Raw genomic sequence first — 20,043 nt, forward strand, 5'->3', positions numbered from 1 at the left:
GTCATTTCTAATTTTATTGATTTGATTTTTCTCCCTTTGTTTCTTGATGAGTCTGGCTAATGGTTTGTCAATTTTATTTATCCTTTCAAAGAACCAGCTTTTGGCTTTGTTGATTTTGCTATGGTCTCTTTTGTTTCTTTTGCATTTATTTCTGCTCTAATTTTTAAGATTTCTTTCCTTCTACTAACCCTGGGGTTCTTCGTTGCTTCCTTTTCTAGTTGCTTTAGGTGTAGAGTTAGGTTATTTATTTGACTTTTTTCTTGTTTCTTGAGGTGTGCCTGTATTGCTATGAACTTTCCCCTTAGGACTGCTTTTACAGTGTCCCACAGGTTTTGGGTTGTTGTGTTTTCATTTTCATTCATTTCTATGCAAATTTTGATTTCTTTTTTGATTTCTTCTGTGATTTGTTGGTTATTCAGCAGCGTGTTGTTCAGCCTCCATATGTTGGAATTTTTAATAGTTTTTCTCCTGTAATTGAGATCTAATCTTACTGCATTGTGGTCAGAAAACATGCTTGGAATGATTTCTGGAAGAGGTGGGGAGAAATTCTTCTGAAAGGAGAATTTGTACCTTCTTTGCCATTTATTTATTTATCCAGTCATCTATTTATACCAGTATGGACTCATCGATGTTTACTTACTACTCTGGGTTACAAACCAATAATGTTATTTATTTAGTTGCTCAAATTGTTCCAGATGTGACCATTGGGAACGCTTTCAGTTGGCTCTTGTGACCCTTTGACATCTCCCATCACTCTGTGTGTCTGTGTGCGTGTGTGTGTGTGTGTGTGTGTGTGTGTAGCACTTCCTTTATGGTACTACAAGATGCTCCAAGCTCAGGATGTATTTTCTCTGCCCCAGCCCTAGAATCAGCCACTTCTCCAAGGAGTCCGAGTTCCTTTTATTGGATAAGTGGTATTTGGGAACTATGATCTTGGCAAACTTGTGAGTTTTTAACTGGAAGAGTTCTCATCAAATTTTGTATTTCTGGCTTCTCATAAAAATATTAACCGTCTGGCCACACTGGGCTCCGTCCCATGGGAATGTTCATATAGAGTTGAGTTTCAGCAGCCACCTTAAAGTAATTACATTCTCCAATTTACCACATGATACACCATTCAAGCAAGGTAACTTGAGTACCCAAAGGCTTCTCTTCATTGATTTCAATTCCCCACTGGGCCCTGCTAGTACTTAGTTTGATGTTGTTCTTAGATTCTCTGTCTCAAGCACCATGGACCATGCAAGGGTCAGAAACCTGGGACGGATCCTCTGCCACAAAAAAGGGTGGTTCCTCTCCCTTAGGTTGATTGGCCCCCGTATCTCTGAGCCTCTGATGGTATTTAAGAGATGAAATTTGGATCACTGGGTCATCTGCTTTCTTACTGCCTAGAAGTCAAAAGAGCTCAGCTTAAGGTTGGATCTATGAGTGTCTCCGTCAGTTACTTGTCCCTTTGTTGACCAAAGCACTCAACTTCTTTTACCTTCTGTTAGTACTTAATATCATGGTGACAAATCACCCTGATGCTTGTGTATACTTCAACTGGATTACCAGGGAGGACATACAAGATGTCACAGACCAAAAAGCTCACAGATCAGACTAAGATGGCTTGGATCACACTGTTTGCTGAAGGATTTCGAACAGTGAGAATCAATAAGGGGTTGGGGAGGGAGAAAGAGAGCGAGTGCTTGAGTGCACGGTAGTCTGATGGAAGGGACTGAAGCCAATGTCATGTCATGTTCACATGTCCATTCTCTGCTACTTTAGTTTTCCCCACTTCATATGATTATAAAGACCAGTGATGAAGATATGGAGAGCCAATATACACCAGTTCTGTCAGAGATACCAAGGGACCAATAGTCCTGATGTACAGGGCAGGGGACATATGGGACCCAAACTGGTGTCCCCAGTATATGGCTGGTCTAAGGAAGAACCACTGTCAGGAATGGTTGGTGTCTACTTGGGCCTTCCATTCATTCCTATTCAGAACGCATATATTCTGCCCTATTTATCCATGTTCAATATCTATCACAAGAATTATCCATACTTAGTTTTGTCTATCCTCCTTATGTGTTTTTCTTCTCTACTGCAGACTACTTTTGAACAAACAGCAGACATGTCCCTGCACAAGCATCTTCCGATCTGTTCTTCAGGGAGATGGCATGAATGTTTTTCAGGGTATTGTTAGGTTGGTTCCTCTCCTGGCTCTGTTGATTAGACCCTCTGCAGCCTAGCCTCGTGATAATCTAAAAACCCTTTCAGGAGCATATTCAGCTTACAATAAAGGGAATTACAACTTCATTTTCTTTAAGGACCTTGATTTCTTAGTCTCTAATGCCTTGAGGAAATCACTCCCTTTAGCAATCTGAAAAGGAGAGAAAAACGTCTTCCCCAAAAGGGGGCACTCACTTCCGTATTATTGTCTGGGAAATCCCATGGATAGAGAAGCCTAGTGGGCAGCAGTCCATGGGGCTGCAGAGTTGGAGGCAACTGAGTTGCCCTGCCTAATTGCCCCACCTTTGTAGTGGTCTGGTATCTGTAGAAGACAAGGTCTAGGAAGCTCTTGGAGGAAGACAGGTGCGGGGAGGGAGTTGACTTCAGAAGCTAAGAATAAATGGAAAGTGAAGATATGGCTCCTTGAGGTGTAGACATGGATGTAGGGAATTTCAAGAAGTCATTGGCAGTTCACCGAATAGCTATCTATGAGAACAAAAAGGAAAAAGAGGAGGCAGCATGGGACTGGTTAAAGTGAAAGTCACTCAGTTGTGTCCGACTCTTGCGACCCCATGGACTATATAATCCATGGAATTCTCCAGGCCAGAATACCGGACTGGGTAGCTGTTCCCTTCTCCAGGGGATCTTCCCAACCCAGGGATCGAATCCAGGTCTCCTGCATTGCAGGTGGATTCTTTACCAACTGAGCTATGAGAGAAGCCCAAGGACTGGTGTTCCCACACTGGGAGTCGAACCTGGCCTGCCTAGGTGAAAACCAGGAATCCTAGTGCTGAATATGCAATATTAAGCAGTCATTAAAATTGCGCTTTCTCAGGCAAGTTCAATCTTGCCCAATAGCAGAGTCAATCAAGAAGTGGCATAAGACCAATAAATCCAGAGATCATCTAAGAGCAAAACAATCCATCCAAATATTCAGAAAGGGCAATAAGCAGAAAGCAGTCTTTCTTGTCCTCTAATGAAGACATGAGGTGGGCTTCACACAAGGCAGCTGAGCTACCTTCTTTCACAATTTGTTCTGGAAGGATCTTCTCTTGACAAACAGAGTGAACTCTGCTCAGAGAGAACCTCCACTTTGTCATCTGATGGCTCCCCAGATGGACCTCCAGAAAAAGGGGAGAAAGAAGACTGGAGGCCTTGTGTTTGGGATCTGTCCCCACTCTGGAGAGTCCTTCAGCAAGCCTCCTTGGTTAAGGACAATCCGAGATACAGCAGACCTCCAGTGCAGAACTGTTGCTAGCAGAGGAGAGCTCAGTGATGCCAGGACCCCTGGTGATGCAGTTAACAACAGACTCAAGGACTTTGGGAGGGGGCTGCTGAGGCACTGAACTAACTGGATTTCCAGGGAGCCTCTGATATTTGCAGGGACATCCATGTGACAAGAAACGGGGGTTGTGGAAGGAGATGAAGGGGGTGATTTCCCCCTGACAAGTCAAGAAAATCCACTTCACCTATCTAATCTGTTCATGGCAGCAAAAGGAGAGCAGCCTTCAGGGAAAGAAGTTTGGGAGAAAAAGAAAATATCCACCTCGCCTAAGATGTTAGGAAGAGAAGTGGAGACCTGAGGGTTAAAACCCAAGATGGCGAACCCAATCATAGTCATAATCATTATGGTCCAACTCATAATGCTATTAAGGCTGGCAGAAATGCATGCTTTGTCTGGGAGGATTTCACATCGAAAAGAGCAACTTTAATACCAAAAATAATTGTTTACCTTTTTCCCTCCATTCATTCTTCAAGGATGTGAACGTGTATGGAAAGCAAAGGGTCAAGAAGTGAAGGAAAGACCATCCATTGTTGGAAAAGCCATAATCTGGAACATTCTCTGGAAGATGGTTAGCTTGGAGATGAACCCAGTGAGAGAAGGAAGAGCTGGCTTGACATATGTCAAGTTGAAAATGACAGGAGTTAGACTCCCAAATTGGGGCTTCCCCTGTGGCTCAGTGGTAAAGAATTCACATGCCAATGCAGGAGACCTGGGTTCAATCCATGGGCTGGGAAGAGCTCCTGGAGAAGAAATGACAACCCACTCCAGTATTCTTGCCTGTGAAATCCCATGGACAGAGGAGCCTGGCGGGCTACAGTCCATGGGGTCACAAAGAGTCGGACATGACTGAGCAACTCAACAACAACAGACTTTCAAATCAGGGCCTGCAGGAGCTGCGAACACAGGCTGGAGAGAGAGCTCGTCCAGGGGTGGGGAAGCAGTGTCACTTGAGGAGAGATGATAAAAGATGAAATGTGAAGGGCAGCCTAAGGCCAAGAACAGAGTCTTCATGTTTAAGTAAAATGCTGTTCGGAGGAAACAGCCAACGGGGATCTGGGCTTCAGGAGGAAGCTGGCCAATCCCTTGTTGGAGATATCCTGGGATAGGTGTGCCCAGTGACAGACACCTGTCATGAATACTAAAATGGGAAGCTCACAATCATGTGTTTGAAGAGGCAGTGTGTGCATTCTCTCTAATCAGGCAACAGGCATCAAAAAGTTCTGGGCAAGGTCTTTCTGTCCTTTTCCTTTTTATACCAGAGCCTGACTATTGTTTCAATTTGCTGCTTCCACAGAGTACAAGTCCAGGTGTCAGAATGTCAGAGGCATGTGGAGAACATCAAAGCCCCTGGTGGAGCTGTCACAAGTGTGTTAGAGCAACATCAAATAAAAGCAGGGCTTATACCCTTGAGCCTGAGGAGGGAACATCAGACTCCACTCTGGCACTTTTTGTCCCTCTTCAAAAACCCTTCACTGTTTTTGTCAGACGTTTGGAAGAAGGAAGTTTATCAGCAAGCCCTGGAGTTGAAAAGATATCAGGGTAGGTACCTTATGCAGCCAATCATTCTCAGGGATGCGAGTGTGTCAGGACACAATTCAGGCACAGTGAGGTGAGGCTGTGCAGTGCACATTTACCTCTGAACTATGCAACTAACACCACACGTCCACACCGCTGCGTGGCTGTAGACTGATGTGGAGAGGGGTACTCTGGAAATTCCCCAACCTCTACAACTGACAAACTTGTTGTCAATATCTGCTTTTCAGCCACAGGATCTAATCTCCAATTGCCTTTTATCTCTGCCCATGTTCATTACCACATGAAACACACACACACACACACACACACACACACACACACGCTGCCCTGGTTTCCAGAGCACATCTTACCCTTCACACTCCAGTTCTCAAAAGGCTGGGCACTTTCCCTTTTTGTTCGTTTTCCTCACTCTTCCCCAACTTTTGAAATCTTTCCTTTTTTAAAAAAAATATTTATTTGGCTGCAGCAGGTCTTACTTGTGCCATGTGAACTCTTAGTTTTAGCATGTGGGATCTAGTTCCCTGACCAGGGATCGAACCCCGGCCCCCTGCACTGGGGGCATGGAGCCTTAGCCACTGGACTACCAGAGAAGTCCCTGAAATCCTTCCCTTGTGCTGTGTGTAGCTTGTGGATCCTTATCAGCATAATCTCCAATGTTCTCAGCCTCTTTCTTTCCTGAACATTCTCTTCACCTTCTTGCTCTAAGCAAATTCTGGAATTCCCTGAAGGCTGCTGATGCCAGGGCAGTCCTCTTGAGTCAGGGGCATGTGTCCCCCTCACACAGTCTACTGGGCCTGAGTGTAAGGCAGGCATCCTCCTCCTTCCATGCCAACTCGATTTTCAGGCCATCCTTCCTCCAGTCCCTCCTCCCTCGCATCCTCGTTTAGAATTTAGTGTCATCACATCATGGCCCCCTCCCTCCTTTTGTTATAGTTATCTCAGGACCCCCTCCCCACACTGCTGGGTTACCTTAGTTCCTGATGGAGGGCAATCTACTCCAGCGTAAGCCCTGTCCTAATTCCTGGCAATTCCAATATCTACACAGATGATCCCTCTATTAATACAACCTGGCCTCTTCCTTTCTCGTTCCTTCTCGCCCCCTGACCTTGTCTGCCAATCTCTTCTTCGTTGCTATAGTCACATCACAGACCTTGCCATCTGCAATACCTGTTCTCTTTCTATCATCTCTAATTCATGTGTCAGACTCTGACCACCGCCTCCTCTTTTTGTAATTCATCCTCCCTAGTGTCCTGATGCCCAAAATCCTTTAACCCCTCTGAGAAATCCACCCCATTGGTCCAACAATGTTTCCCTGGCTGGTCAACTTCATGATCGCCTCTATTTTCTGAAGTTAAATCCCACGGTAAGTGTTAATAATCATGCCTGTGGATGCATTTCCATCTTACCTGACTCCCTGGCTGTGTTGTATTTGCCTGGAAAAGTCCCTAACCTGACTAAATCCTTTCCCCCTGTCCCCCACATTGGCAACCATGCCACTGAAATGTGGCTAGAGAAAAGCCCAAGCATACTGACTGAATGCACTTAACCTTCATGACTGTGACTCTTAAGTGGGCCCCCAGCACTGCCAGTAACTGTGCTACATTCGCCTATTCTACTTTCTCTCCTGCTCTCCCTGTCTATCATTCATATCTTCTCCTCTGCATCTGTTAGCCTTTGTTCCCTATCAAGCCATCCCATCAGTGGCTTGAAGCCAGAACTGTTTCATCTGCTCAAGATTTTGTGGCTCAGCGATTTGAATTAGGCTTGGTTGGGGAGTTTTTCTGCTGGGCTGGCTTGGTGTCACTCATGTAGCTGTGGTCCTCTGATGATGCAAATGGGGCTGCTTGGTCTCGGGTGGCAGTGGGTGTTTGTTATTGGATGGGCCACCTGTCTCAGGTAGGCTCACTTGAGCTTCTTCAAGTGGTGGTGGGAGAGTTCCCAGACACAAGTGTTTTTTAGGTCAGTAGATGCATCATATTTGCCAATGTCCTATTAGCCAGAGGAAATCATACAGGCACATCCAGAATCAGTGTGGGAGGGGAACGGCAAAGGCTTGATGCTCTTGGAGTTATTACTGGAACATCTACTACTTCCTTTGGCCTCTGACCACTCATACATCCTCCCAGTCCTCCCTCTCATCTGATCACCTTGCTTCCCATTTCACTGAAGAAAACAGAGACTTTAAGGACCTCTACAGGCTTCCATCTACCACCACACCTCCCGCCCACCGGCATCTGGGCACGTACACTCCACCTCCTCTACTGTTTCTAGAAGAACCTGCCGTGCCTCTAAGGCAAACCCCTTCATTTTGGCCCTGGAGCCCATCCCTTCTTGTCCACTCACGGCCCTTGCTTCTGTTTCTCTGCTAGAGTCACTCAGGCCAAGGCAGGAATCTGGTGGCTTAAAAGGGCTGTGTAGTCTCAGGTGGCCTCACTTTTCGGTATCATCATTTTCCCTCTCTTTATTGGAATAAAATTCCCTCTCTTCGGAATAAAACCATGATATCTTTTCACTTCCTCTAATACCTCCCATTGACTACCCTCTGGTAACTGATCTATTATGGATACATTCCTCTCTTCTCCACATTCACAGTCTCCAAGACCTCTCCTCCCAGCTTCTCTTAAACCCCTGCCTATGGGGCTTCTGTGTCCCTAACTCCACCAAAACAGATTCTGTCACAGTCTCCAATTTCCTCTACACTGTTAAGTCCAAGGGTTAATTCACAGCTTTCATCTTACTTCAACACTTTCTTGAGCTGACCTTCAGAATGTGGCCCTCTCCTGGTTTTCTTTCTCCCTGTCTGGGCTCTCCTTCCCAGTCTGCTGCCCCTTTCATGCTCCTCAATTCCTCTTCATCAGCTCCCTGACAGCTTAGTGTTGGAATACCCTAAGGCTCAATTCTTAAGGCTTTTCTCTCCGCTGTGTATATGCACTCTTTTGGCAATCTCATCAATCTCGTGGATTTCAGATGCCCTCTATGTGCTGATGATTTGAAATTGGTACCTCCAGTCTACTCTTCCCTGAACTCCAGACCCATGGATACAAATATCTACTTGAATGCCTATAGACATCTTATACTTAGTATGCCACATAGAACTCGTATTTTCCCCCACGTCTTCTCTACCTATAGTCTCCTCCAGCTCAAATTAATGGCTATTTTCTAGTTTCCCAAGACAAAAACCATTAAGCCATCTTTAACTACCTTCTTTCTCATATAGCCCACATCCAAATTATGAGTACATCTTCTCTTCAATATCCTCAAATTCAGTTCCCTTCTCACAACCTCCATTGCTACCATCCATATCCAACCTCCCACCAAGGTTATCATTGTAGACAATTAACTTATCTCCCTGTTTCTGCCTTTGTACTCTAGGGTCTGTTTTCAACATAGCAGCAAGACTGGGCTTTTTAAAACATAAGTCAAATCATGTCACACCTCTGCTACAATGGCCCTCAAAGCTCTTATAATCTGCCTGTCCCAACCCTTCTATCTTGATTCTGCACTTGCTTCCTACTACTCTCCTCCATGTTCATCTGGCTTCAGCAACATTGCTGTATTTCTAATTCCTGGAGTAGCTCAAGCATACTCCTTTGTCAGGATGTTTGTATTTGGTTTCTTCTGTCTAGCTTGCATGTGTAACACACCAATTCAAAACCTAATGACTCACAATAATTACTAGTATTCCTCATGGTTCTCTGAGAAGACTGACAGTTCTTTTCTAAGCCAGCTTGACTGAGGGTGTATGGTCAAGGAGAGGAGTTGGCAAGCTACAGGGTGTTGGCCAAATCTGACCTGCCACTTCTGCTTGTAAATAAAGTTTTATTGGCACACAACAACACCTACATGTTTACATATTATCTATGACTGCTTTAATACTATAGTAGCAGTGGCTTAATGTTGATGAGTCAATGCAGATGGCTTAGCCACGCCTTTCTCATCATAAGGGTAGCTCAGCCTCATTTACATATGGTGGTCATGAGAGTTTAAGATCAGACAGCTAGGTCACACTTTATATCGTGTCATTTTTCAAAGCAGGTCACATGGATAAGCCTAGACCAGTGTGAAAGTGGCTACCCCAAGATATGGCTATAAGGATAGGAATTTTTGTGACCATTTTTGCAAACAATCTACCATAAATCTCATTCCTCCTTCATGAATTGTTGAGTCGCCTCCTACAACTCTAAGCACAAATAGCACTGTGTCAGTGAGCCCCCTCTCCCTTTTTCATATCTCTCTGTAACATCTACCACATCCCTTCCTTATTTATTTTGGCCACCATCTGTTTTCTTCTAGAATATAAACTCCAGGAAGATAGGGAGTTTGTGTTGCCCACTATTTTATCTCAAATGCCTAGAATACTGCCTAGAACAGCATAGGTAATTAAAACATAGTTTTGAATGAATGGATGGATGATCTGATGCTGTTTAGCATTGAAGCAGGAGCATTCTTTGCTGGCTATGACAGTGCTAGTGATTTTTGAGTCTACAGCCCACCAGTTTTCCTTCCTGGTATAACACTGCTAACATTATGATAGAATAATACAAATTAAGCACTTGGAAACTACCAATAATTTAAGAACAGAATTCCTATTGCTTTTCTTTTTATACCTTAAGTGAATTTGGTCTTGACTCACTCCCTAGGTAACAGTCACCAATTATATTTAATCTTCTTAAATGGACCAGGGCACTTCAAGGATCTATTTTGGCATAGTAATTTCTTGGAGGAGGGGCTATTTCCAAAACAATGCTCTGATCCCACTGAGCTCACTATCCTGAGATTTTGTTCTGCCTGCAGAATAAAGTCCTCTGCAATTAGTATCCATTTTTTTGCATTTTAGGCATTATGCATTCTTTATCAGTTTAGCTAGGTCTTGAAGAAAGGGCTGAGAGAATTGAGACAGGAGCCAGAATGTGAGGTCTTTTCAGAAACAAGTTGTGGAGAAATTTGACTGGGACAGAGGAGCCATGTGACATAATATAGCAGGAGTATGGCAAATGTTGGAGAAGTGCCATGTTTTAAATTATCATAAAACGAGATCAAGCCCTAGGCCCACCAGCTTTCCAAAAGAATTCATGAAATCAGATTAAGTCTGACAACAAGATGAGCTTTTCTTATGCCTTTTGGTTCTTGTATCAATATTTACTTCTCTTACCAAATGACATTTTTTCTACTACATCTATTTTCCTTTTTATTCTAAATTCTTTATAAATTTAAGAAAGTGAAACCACTGAAACCATCTTCTTTGATTTTCATAGTTTCACCAAGAGCAGAATTCTGATTTGTTGGATCGGTGATCTGCTATTATGTCTCTCTCACACTATTTTCTCAGTGGGAAGTTATTTATACCTCATCTACAGCTCCTACACATTAAAATGAAAGGTTTTAAAACTTATGGGAGAAGTTTAGAGAGAAAGCAAGCTCTCTATATCTTGTAAAACAGACAAGGTCACTGCTTAGTCAACCTCTTTTTTACAGAAGAGTTCAATGATAACAGCCAAATTAGAGCCCTGGTCAACCACAGCTGATGATGGGCTCTGTTGATGGGTGCCCCTGGCCAGACCTGTAAGTGATGTCCTGAGAAATGATTACACTTCTGCTCAATAAGCCAAAGATGTATACATTAAAGACTTAGAGGAAAGGAGCAATAAAGGTGGAAATGCAGCCTCATTTTTTTTAAGTTGGAGGCTAATTACTTTACAATATTGTGGTGGTTTTTGCCATACATTGACATGAATCAGCCATGGGTGTACATGTGTTCTCCATCCTGAAGCCCCCTCCCACCTCCCTCCCCATCCCATCCCTCAGGGTCATCCCAGTGCACCAGCTAGCACCCTGTCTCAGAAATGCAGCCTCTTGATCAGTCCACATAATTTGACCTCTCAGTCTCATCATGATCTCCAGTAAATCTATCACACTTGGTCATGAGTGTGCGATTATTCTAGCACAGTTTTTGACACACAGAGTCCTAATTGTTGAGCTCCTTATAATCTTAGATATACTCAAATAAGTAAACCAATGAACAATTCTAAAAAGAAGCACTATGGAGAAACTTAGGACTGCATGTTATTGACACATCCAACGATTATTTACGAGGACTTCATTTAGGTCCAGGACTGTGTTAGATGCTAGGTGTTCTATCCTCAAAATGAACATACTTTAGTTGGCAAAGCCAACATTAATTAAAAGCGATAGATCAGTGCTGTGACAGAATGAAGGACACACAGAGAAATGGGATGTTATCTTGACTTAGGAGTGGTGGGTGTCCTGGAAGCTTACTCAGGTGTGATGTTAACTGAAAAGAATTTTGAAGACTGGACAGAAGACAGTGAGGAGAGTAACACTGCTCACCGAGATGGGCATGGGCCACAATGGACCTTTCTGTGTTCAGGGTCAAGGTGAGGGAGGACACGGCAGAGTAAGGGGAGAGAAAAGATGCTGGAAAAGAAGGACATATCAGAGACAACCTGGCAGTTCAACTACAAAGCTTGTGTAAAACAATGGAATGTGAAAAACCATGGAAGGTCACTGCTGATTTTTTTCTGAGGGATCAGATTTTCCCTTCAGAACCCTGGCAAATGTGAAAGATGAATAAAGCGTCTGCTCATGGATGAGGCTAGAGGCCTGACTGAGGGGACTGTTGGGGAAACCCTGGAGAGACGTGATAAAGGCTTGGCTCAGACAGAGCAGTGAAGAAGACAGGAGGAAGTGATGCTGAGGGATATCGAGGACCAGAAATGAGAGTTCTGGGTAACCAAATGGGCGACGAAGGAGAGCAAAGATTTCTGAAGGGTGATGCTTGGATTCCTAGCTTTGGGCATCTAGGTAGACACTACATCATTACCAAAGAGAAGGAACCCAAGAGGAGAAACTGGGGATTTGGGGGAGAAAGTAACGATTCAAGATCAAGTTCAAGATGCCCTGGAACATCGAGGTGGAGCTGGAAATGCAATAAAATGTGGCTATTATGTATTCAGACTACAAGGAGTTAAAAGTGAATTTTCCACACTCAATCTCCTTCATTGTACAGGAGGCAGTGATCAAAATCATCCCCAAGAAAAAGAACAGCCAAAAGGCAAAATGGTTGTCTGAGGAGGCCTTACAAATAGCTGAGAAAAGAAGAGAAGTGAAAGGCAAAGGAGAAAAGGAAAGATATAAGCATCTGAATGCAGAGTTTCAAAGAATAGCAAGAAGAGATAAGAAAGTCTTCCTAAGTGAACAATGCAAAGAAATAGAGTGAAACAACAGAAAGCGAAAGACTAGAGATCTCTTCAAGAAAATCAGAGATACCAAGGGAACATATCATGTGAAGATGGGCACAATAAAGGACAGAAAAGGTATGGACGTAACAGAAGCAGAAGATATTAAGAAGAGATGGCAAGAGTACACAGAAGAACTGTACAAAAAAGATCTTAATGATCCAGATAACCACTATGGTATGATTACTCACCTAGAGCCAGACATCCTGGAGTGTGAAGTCAAATGGGCCTCAGAAAGCATCCCTACAAACAAAGCTAGTGGAGGTGATGCAATTCCAGGTGAGCTATTTCAAATCCTAAAAGATGATGCTGTGAAAGTGCTGCACTCAATATGGCAACAAATTTAAAAACTCAGCAGTGGCCACAGGACTGGAAAAGGTCAGTTTTCATTCCAATCTCAAAGAAGGACAATGCCAAAGAATGTTCAAACTACTGCACAATTTCATTCATTTCACATGCAAGCAAGGTCATGCTCAGAATCCTCCAAGCTAGGCTTCAACAGTACATGAACTGAGAACTTCCAGATGTACAAGCTGGATTTAGAAAAGGCAGAGGAAACAGAGATCAAATTGCCAACATCTGCTGGATCACAGAAAAAGCAAGAGAATTCCAGAAAAACATCTACTGCTGCTTCATTGACTACACTAAAGCATTTGACTGTGTGGATCACAACAAACTGTGGAAAATTCTTCAAGAGATGGGAATACCAGACCACTTTAACTGCTTCCTGAGAAACCTATATGCAGGTCAAGAAGCAACAGTTAGAACCAAACATGAAACAAGAGACTGGTTCAAAATTGGGAAAGGAGTGTATAAAGGCTGTATATTGTTGCCCTGTTTATTTAACTTATATGCAGAATACATCATGTGAAATGCCAAGGTGGATAAATCACAAGCTGGAATCAAGGTTGCCAGGAGAAATTTCAATAATCTCAGATATGAAGATGACACCACCCTTATGGCAGCAAGCAAAGAGGAACTAAATAGTCTCTTGATGAAGGTGAAAGAGGAGAGTGAAGAAGCTGGCTGAAAACTCAACATTCAAAAAACTAAGATCATGGCATCCTGTCCCATCACTTCATGGCAAATAGATGGGGAAACAATGGAAACAGTGACAGACTTTATTTTTGGGGGCTCAAAAATCACTGCAGATGGTGACTGCAGCCATAAAATTAAAAGATGCTTGCTCCTTGGAAGAAAAGTTATGACTAACCTAGACAGTGTATTAAAAAGCAGAGATATTACTTTGCCTACAAAGGTCTGTAGAATCGAAGCTATGGTTTTTCCAGCAGTCATGTATGGATGTGAGACTTTGACCATAAAGAAGACTGAGCACCAAAGAAATGATGATTTCTGTGTGTTGGAGAAGACTGTTGAGAGTCTTTTGGACTGTAAGGAGATCAAACCAGTCAATCCTAAAGGAAATCAACCCTGAATATTAATTTGAAGGGCTGATGCTGAAGCTGAAGCTCCAATACTTTGGCCACCTGATGTGAAGAACTGACTCACTGGAAAAGACCCTGATGCTAGGGAAGACAGAAGGCAGGAAGAGAAGGGGACAACAGAGGATGAGATGGTTGGATGGCATCACCAACTCAATGGACATGAGTTTGAGCAAGCTCCAAGAGATGGTGAATGACAGGGAAGCCTGGTGTGCTGCAGTCCATGGGATCCCAAAGAGTGGGACACAACTGAGCAACTGAACAAGACCAAGAATCCCCTTCTGTGTTTGTAGAGTCTGGCTCTTTTGCTGAAGAAAAGGCCTCCATCTGAATGACAGGAAGATTAAGAGAGAAAGCCTTATGGATGGTGTGGAAGGTGGGTTGGGATAGGAGGAAAGGCAGGTATTTGAACACACAGAGGGGAAAAGAAAAGGCAGTTCTGAGAGGGAACAAGAACCAGCAAAGGTAGGACACTGTTACCTAGCAAGGTAAGAGCAGAGGGTTCAAGGTGTGGAAAGAGGAAAATAAACCTAAGAGGTTGGTGCTGGACTACTTAATGTATTTATTCTCTGGATAGATGCTGGGAAGTTTTGACTTTAAACAGCCAGAAATAAGAAGCCATGGAAAGTCTTTGACCAGAGGAGGAATGTTGTAAGATTCATATTTTATTAATAGGGTCTGGCAACAGCATCCAGGAGAAAAGAGTAGGCCTCAGTGGAGGCAGAGATCTGTTTACCAGGTGACTGAGGTCTCACAGCACTCCTGGTGCTTTGTCAGGAAGAGAAGAGCCTCTGGGTTCTACTAGCAGGCACAACTCTCCCCTGTGACGAATATGGCAGCACTTGGGCAAACTGGGATTGAAAAAAGTCATGCTATGCATTCCTTCAGAGGAGAACTGGCCATAGCCCTCTTGAAGAAGCAGGGAGATATTCATGAGTATTCTTCTCCTTCAGAGAAATACAGAAGCAAATAAAAATAAAGCTTGTGGTAATGACTATTTTTTACCCAATTACACATGCATTACTAAGTGTCACAAATCCCATGAGCTGGAAGGTGTGATCTGAGTCAGCTGCTGAGTTGAGATGAGAGGAATTGCTCGGTGTTGATAACACAGTTGGATGTTGCTAATGTAGTTATAGTTTCCCAGCCCAGTCTCCAAAATTAAAGTTCTTGTATTTTTCTATTTTATTTTACATTTGGGGAAGATAATAATAATAAAAATGTACAAACTTGCTTGGTCTGACTTTACACCCAGTTTGCCTGACACTTTTCTTGTGTCTTATCCTGAATCGACTGATTTTTTTTTCAACTTGTATTTGAAAATGTCATTTACATAGACAGATTGAACGAACTTAATTTGTTTAGTTTTTGCAAAATTATGCTTATAAGTGGGCTGTGATAATTCAGTAAATATATCCTGTGAAGGAAGATGGTACAAACAACTGAAAGAATTACAGTGTGTGGGGAAAAAATGGATATAAGGAAGTTAGCAAACAAATAGGATTGAGATGTCGGAATAAAGATGAATGTGAGGTCTTCTTATGATTTGTCTCCCATTTAAACACAATGTTAAAGAACTTCTTTGTATCATTAGGGCTTTATTGCTGTTTCTTTGTTTGTTATTTAAGTATATACAGAAGTGGCCCAACATAACTAATATAAATTTCTCCTCCATGCTTCTGGCATCATAAATGCTTGAGCTTAACTGAGTTTCTGCTTCACAGAACTACAAAGTATAAGATTTAATATGTTTTCCATTTCCTGTCTTTTCCCACTGTCTCTCTTCTAACAGAGCATCCACATTTGGTCCACTTTTAAAACAATCTTAAATTTCAATTCACTCTTATTATGTGTGTTGCAACTGCTGACAACCATAGATTAACCAAATTTTAAAACATTTGGTTGGCCAAAAAGTTCATTTGGGTTTTCTGTAACTTCCCATGGAAAAAATAGAATGAACTTCTTGGAAAACCCAATAAATGATGAGAGAAGCAACTGTTTTGGTGGTGGTGGAATTGCTTTTTATTGAATGAAATATTATTTAAATTCTATAGGGCTTTACAGTTTCCAAAAGTTTCACCCACTTGATTTCAAATGATCTAATAATAACTCCTTTCTTTTTGTCTACCCCTATATTGCCCCTTTGGCATGCCAAAGAATGCTCAAACTACCACACAATTGCACTCATCTCACATGCTAGTAAAGTAATGCTCAAAATTCTCCAAGCCAGGCTTCAGCAATATGTGAACCATGAACTTCCTGATGTTCAAGCTGGTTTTAGAAAAGGCAGAGGAACCAGATATCAAATTGCCAACATCCGCTGGATTATGGAAAAAGCAAGAGAGTTCCAGAAAAACATCTATTTCTGCCTTATTGACTATGCCAAAGCCTTTGACTGTGTGGATCACAATAAACTGTGGAAAATTCTGAAAGAGATGGGAATACCAGACCACCTGATCTGCCTCTTGAGAAATTTGTATGCAGGTCAGAAAGCAACAGTTAGAACTGGACATGGAACAACAGACTGGTTCCAAATTGGAAAAGGAGAACGTCAAGGCTGTATATTGTCACCCTGTTTATTTAACTTATATGCAGAGTACATCATGAGAAACGCTGGACTGGAAGAAGCACAAGCTGGAATCAAGATTGCCAGGAGAAATATCAATAGCCTCAGATATGCAGATGACATCACCCTTATGGCAGAAAGTGAAGAGGAACTAAAAAGCCTCTTGATGAAGGTGAAAGTGGAGAGTGGAAAAGTTTGCTTAAAGCTCAACATTCAGAAAACAAAGATCATGGCATCCGGTCCCATCACTTCATGGGAAATAGATGGGGAAACAGTGGAAATAGTGTCAGACTATTTTTTGGGCTCCAAGATCACTACAGATGGTGACTGCAGCCATGAAATTAAAAGACACTTACTCCTTGGGAAGAAAGTTATGACCAACCTAGATAGCATATTCAAAAGCAGAGACATTACTTTGCCAACAAAGGTCCATCTAGTCAAGGCTATGGTTTTTCCTGTGGTCATGTATGGATGTGAAAGTTGGACTGTGAAGAAGGCTGAGCGCCGAAGAATTGATGCTTTTGAACTGTGGTGTTGGAGAAGACTCTTGAGAGTCCCTTGGACTGCAAGGAGATCCAACCAGTCCATTCTGAAGGAGATCAGCCCTGGAATTTCTTTGGAAGGAATGATGCTAAAGCTGAAACTCCAGTACTTTGGCCACCTCACGCAAAGAGTTGACTCATTGGAAAAGACTCTGATGCTGGAAGGGATTGGGGGCAGGAGGAGAAGGGGACGACAGAGGATGAGATGGCTGGATGGCGTCACTGACTCGATGGACGTGAGTCTGAGTGAACTCCGGGAGTTGGTGATGGACAGGGAGGCCTGGCGTGCTGCAATTCATGGGGTCGCAAAGAGTCGGACACGACTGAGTGACTGAACTGAACTGAACTGATATTGCCCCTTCCTGCTTCCCTCTCCCCACTGTTAACCAACCTCTAGTTTGTTCTGTGAGTCTAGAGAAACAACTGTTTTAAATGGCATTTTCAGGCATGTAAAATTCATGAATAATCTGAGATGCTATAAGTAGATACAATGTATTCAGTATCTGCAAAGTGCTGTCATGTATAACAGCTCATGGAAACCTGTCACTTAACATTTGAATCAAGCCACAGCATGGTCAAAGTGGCTGAGTTAAGGAAAAATGGCAAGTATGTAGCCTTACATACATGGGAACTCTTTTTCCCCCTTAGATCACCCTAAGGTAGCAACATTCCATGGAATGGACCTTGGAAACATAGAGAAGAGGAACTTTACAATAAATTCTTGCTCAGGTCTTTTCTTTTAGGGAAAAACAACCAATTAACATTAAGTAATGTTTTCCAATTCTGTACTACCCAGGGAGGTAAGGCAGTACAGAGCTGGAGCCAGACTTCATGGGTTCAGATCCACTTGCTGGCTGGGTGACCTTGGACAAGTTAATAAACCTCTTCATGCCTCAGTATCCTTATCTGTAAAATGGGAATAATAATAGCCTTACCTCACATGGGTGTTGTATGTGTAAAATGCTTCATAAGCAGAGAACAGAGTAAAAACTCAACAAAGGTTAAAAAAATTGTAGAGAAGTGTTTGACACCTAGTATTTTATCTTTTGCATAAATATACCATAAGGAATATCATAAGCTTGAGTAGTTCCATTACTCCAATTATAGTTAACAGACACTTTCAGTTTCTATGTAACAATCAGAGATTCATTATCAGCAACTGAACTTAAAACCTTCTATGGTCTTACTGAAAATAAGTTCATTTATGGAAGTTCTTGACATACAAATGAAAACCAGCTTGTTGGCTCTTACTAGAAAATTAATGGACTATAGTGCAACTCTCTAAAACCAGTGACAGCAGCCACGTTCTTGAGGCAAGTGAGCCTCCTTGGTGACATCACACTATCCAGACTCCACGGTGGAAACAGATTCTGAGTACTTCCAGCCCTGGAGGCTCAGCATCGCAGAGGCCACTGACAAATGGGTCAGTCTGGCACATAGAAGAGCAGGAAAAACCATGTTATAGGAGAAATCATTATAAGGACTGGACTTTTAGCCTGTAGAAAAAGATGACCGAAAAGCTATTCAGAAACATCAAAGAGCTATCCCAACTGACAGAACGGGACTTGTTCAGGAAGGCAACAGAAATACTGAGGGAACGCAATGTGTCATTTTGCACAAAATAAGGCATCTGGCAATGAAACAGGTTGCTTCTCAGAACAGCAAGGACCCATTACTAAGAGAGGGATTAAGATAAGATTTCCTCTTTGTAAAAGGAACCCTCTTATACTGTTGGCGGGAATGTAAATTAGTGAAGCCACTAAGGAGAACAGGATGGAGGCTCCTCAAAAAACTAAAAACAGAGTTACCATACGATCCAGCAATTCCACTCCTTGGCACATATCCAGACAAAACTATAACACAAAAAGGAACATGCACCTCTATGTTCATAGCAGCCCTATTTACAATAGCCAAGACATGGAAACAACCTAGATGACCATCGATAGAGGAATGGATAAAGAAGACGTGTCACATATACACAGTGGAATATTACTCAGCCGTAAAAGGAATGAAAATGCCATTTGCAGCAACATGGATGATCTACAGATTATCATACTAAGCAAAGAAAGTCAGAAAGAGAAATATCATATGGTATTTACTTATTGTGGATTCTAGAATATGACACAAATCAACACACCTATGAAACAAGAACAGACTCACAGATTTAGAAAATAGACTTGTGGTTGCCAAAGAGGAGGCATGGAGGAGGGGAGGATTGGGAGTTTGGGATTGGCAGAAGCAAACTAGTATATACAGGATGCATAAATAATAAGGTCCTACTGTATAGCACAGGGAACCACATTCAATACCCTGTGACAAGTCATAATGAAAAAAACATATATATAGGTCTCAGTCACTCTGCTACACAAAAGAAATTAACATTACATTGCAAGTCAACTATACTTCAATATTTTAAAAAGATAAGATTTCTTTTTTGTACAGGAAACTTGAATGATAGTATCTGGATCCTAGTGCCCCAGATCTCTTTTCACTCTATTTGAATTTTAATTGCATTTTAATACTGCAAATATGTTTCCAGATGCTGTCCCTACCCCCAAAGCCTCCTTGGGGTATGTGTTATTGCTGAGAGATGTAGATACAGTTAGCCTTCTCTGTGCCAACGTTACCAAGTTATTTTTGCCAAGAGGCTAATTAGAACCTCTTGGAGAATTTCATAAGATTTTAAAATTCTAATGTTTAAGTTAATATTTTCCATCATTTTACTTTGGCCTGGTGTTAAGGAAGGAATTGGAAGGAAGGAAGGGGAAAGAAGGGGGAGGAAAGAAGGGGAAGGAATTGGAAGGAAGGAAGGGGAAGGAAGGAAAAAGAGGATGGAAAAAGAGGTGCCATTTTTATGTAAATATCAGCTCCATAAAGACTAAAAAAAAAATCCCTTGAGTAGGAGACATTTGCAGTCTGTTTACATTATTTTATGCTATTTGATCCCTCAAGGGGTGGGGGGGGGTGGGCAGTAATATCATTATTTCTATGTTACAGATGAGGCTCTGATGACTACATAGCTGAGTTCAGATCTGAGTCCAGACCTTTTGACTCCAAATCCAGTGCTCCTTCCCTCAGGCTTCATTCACTGCTTCCAACTGTTTGGTCCACATCCATCTGAGGACCAAGAGCAGGGATGAAAAGCCTTGTCAGTGAAATTCAGTAATGAGAGAAAAAAGCCACCAGGTAAATGCTCTGCCAAAAC

This window comes from Bos indicus x Bos taurus, chromosome X (assembly GCF_003369695.1).
Source record: "Bos indicus x Bos taurus breed Angus x Brahman F1 hybrid chromosome X, Bos_hybrid_MaternalHap_v2.0, whole genome shotgun sequence".
NCBI lineage: Eukaryota > Metazoa > Chordata > Mammalia > Artiodactyla > Bovidae > Bos > Bos indicus x Bos taurus.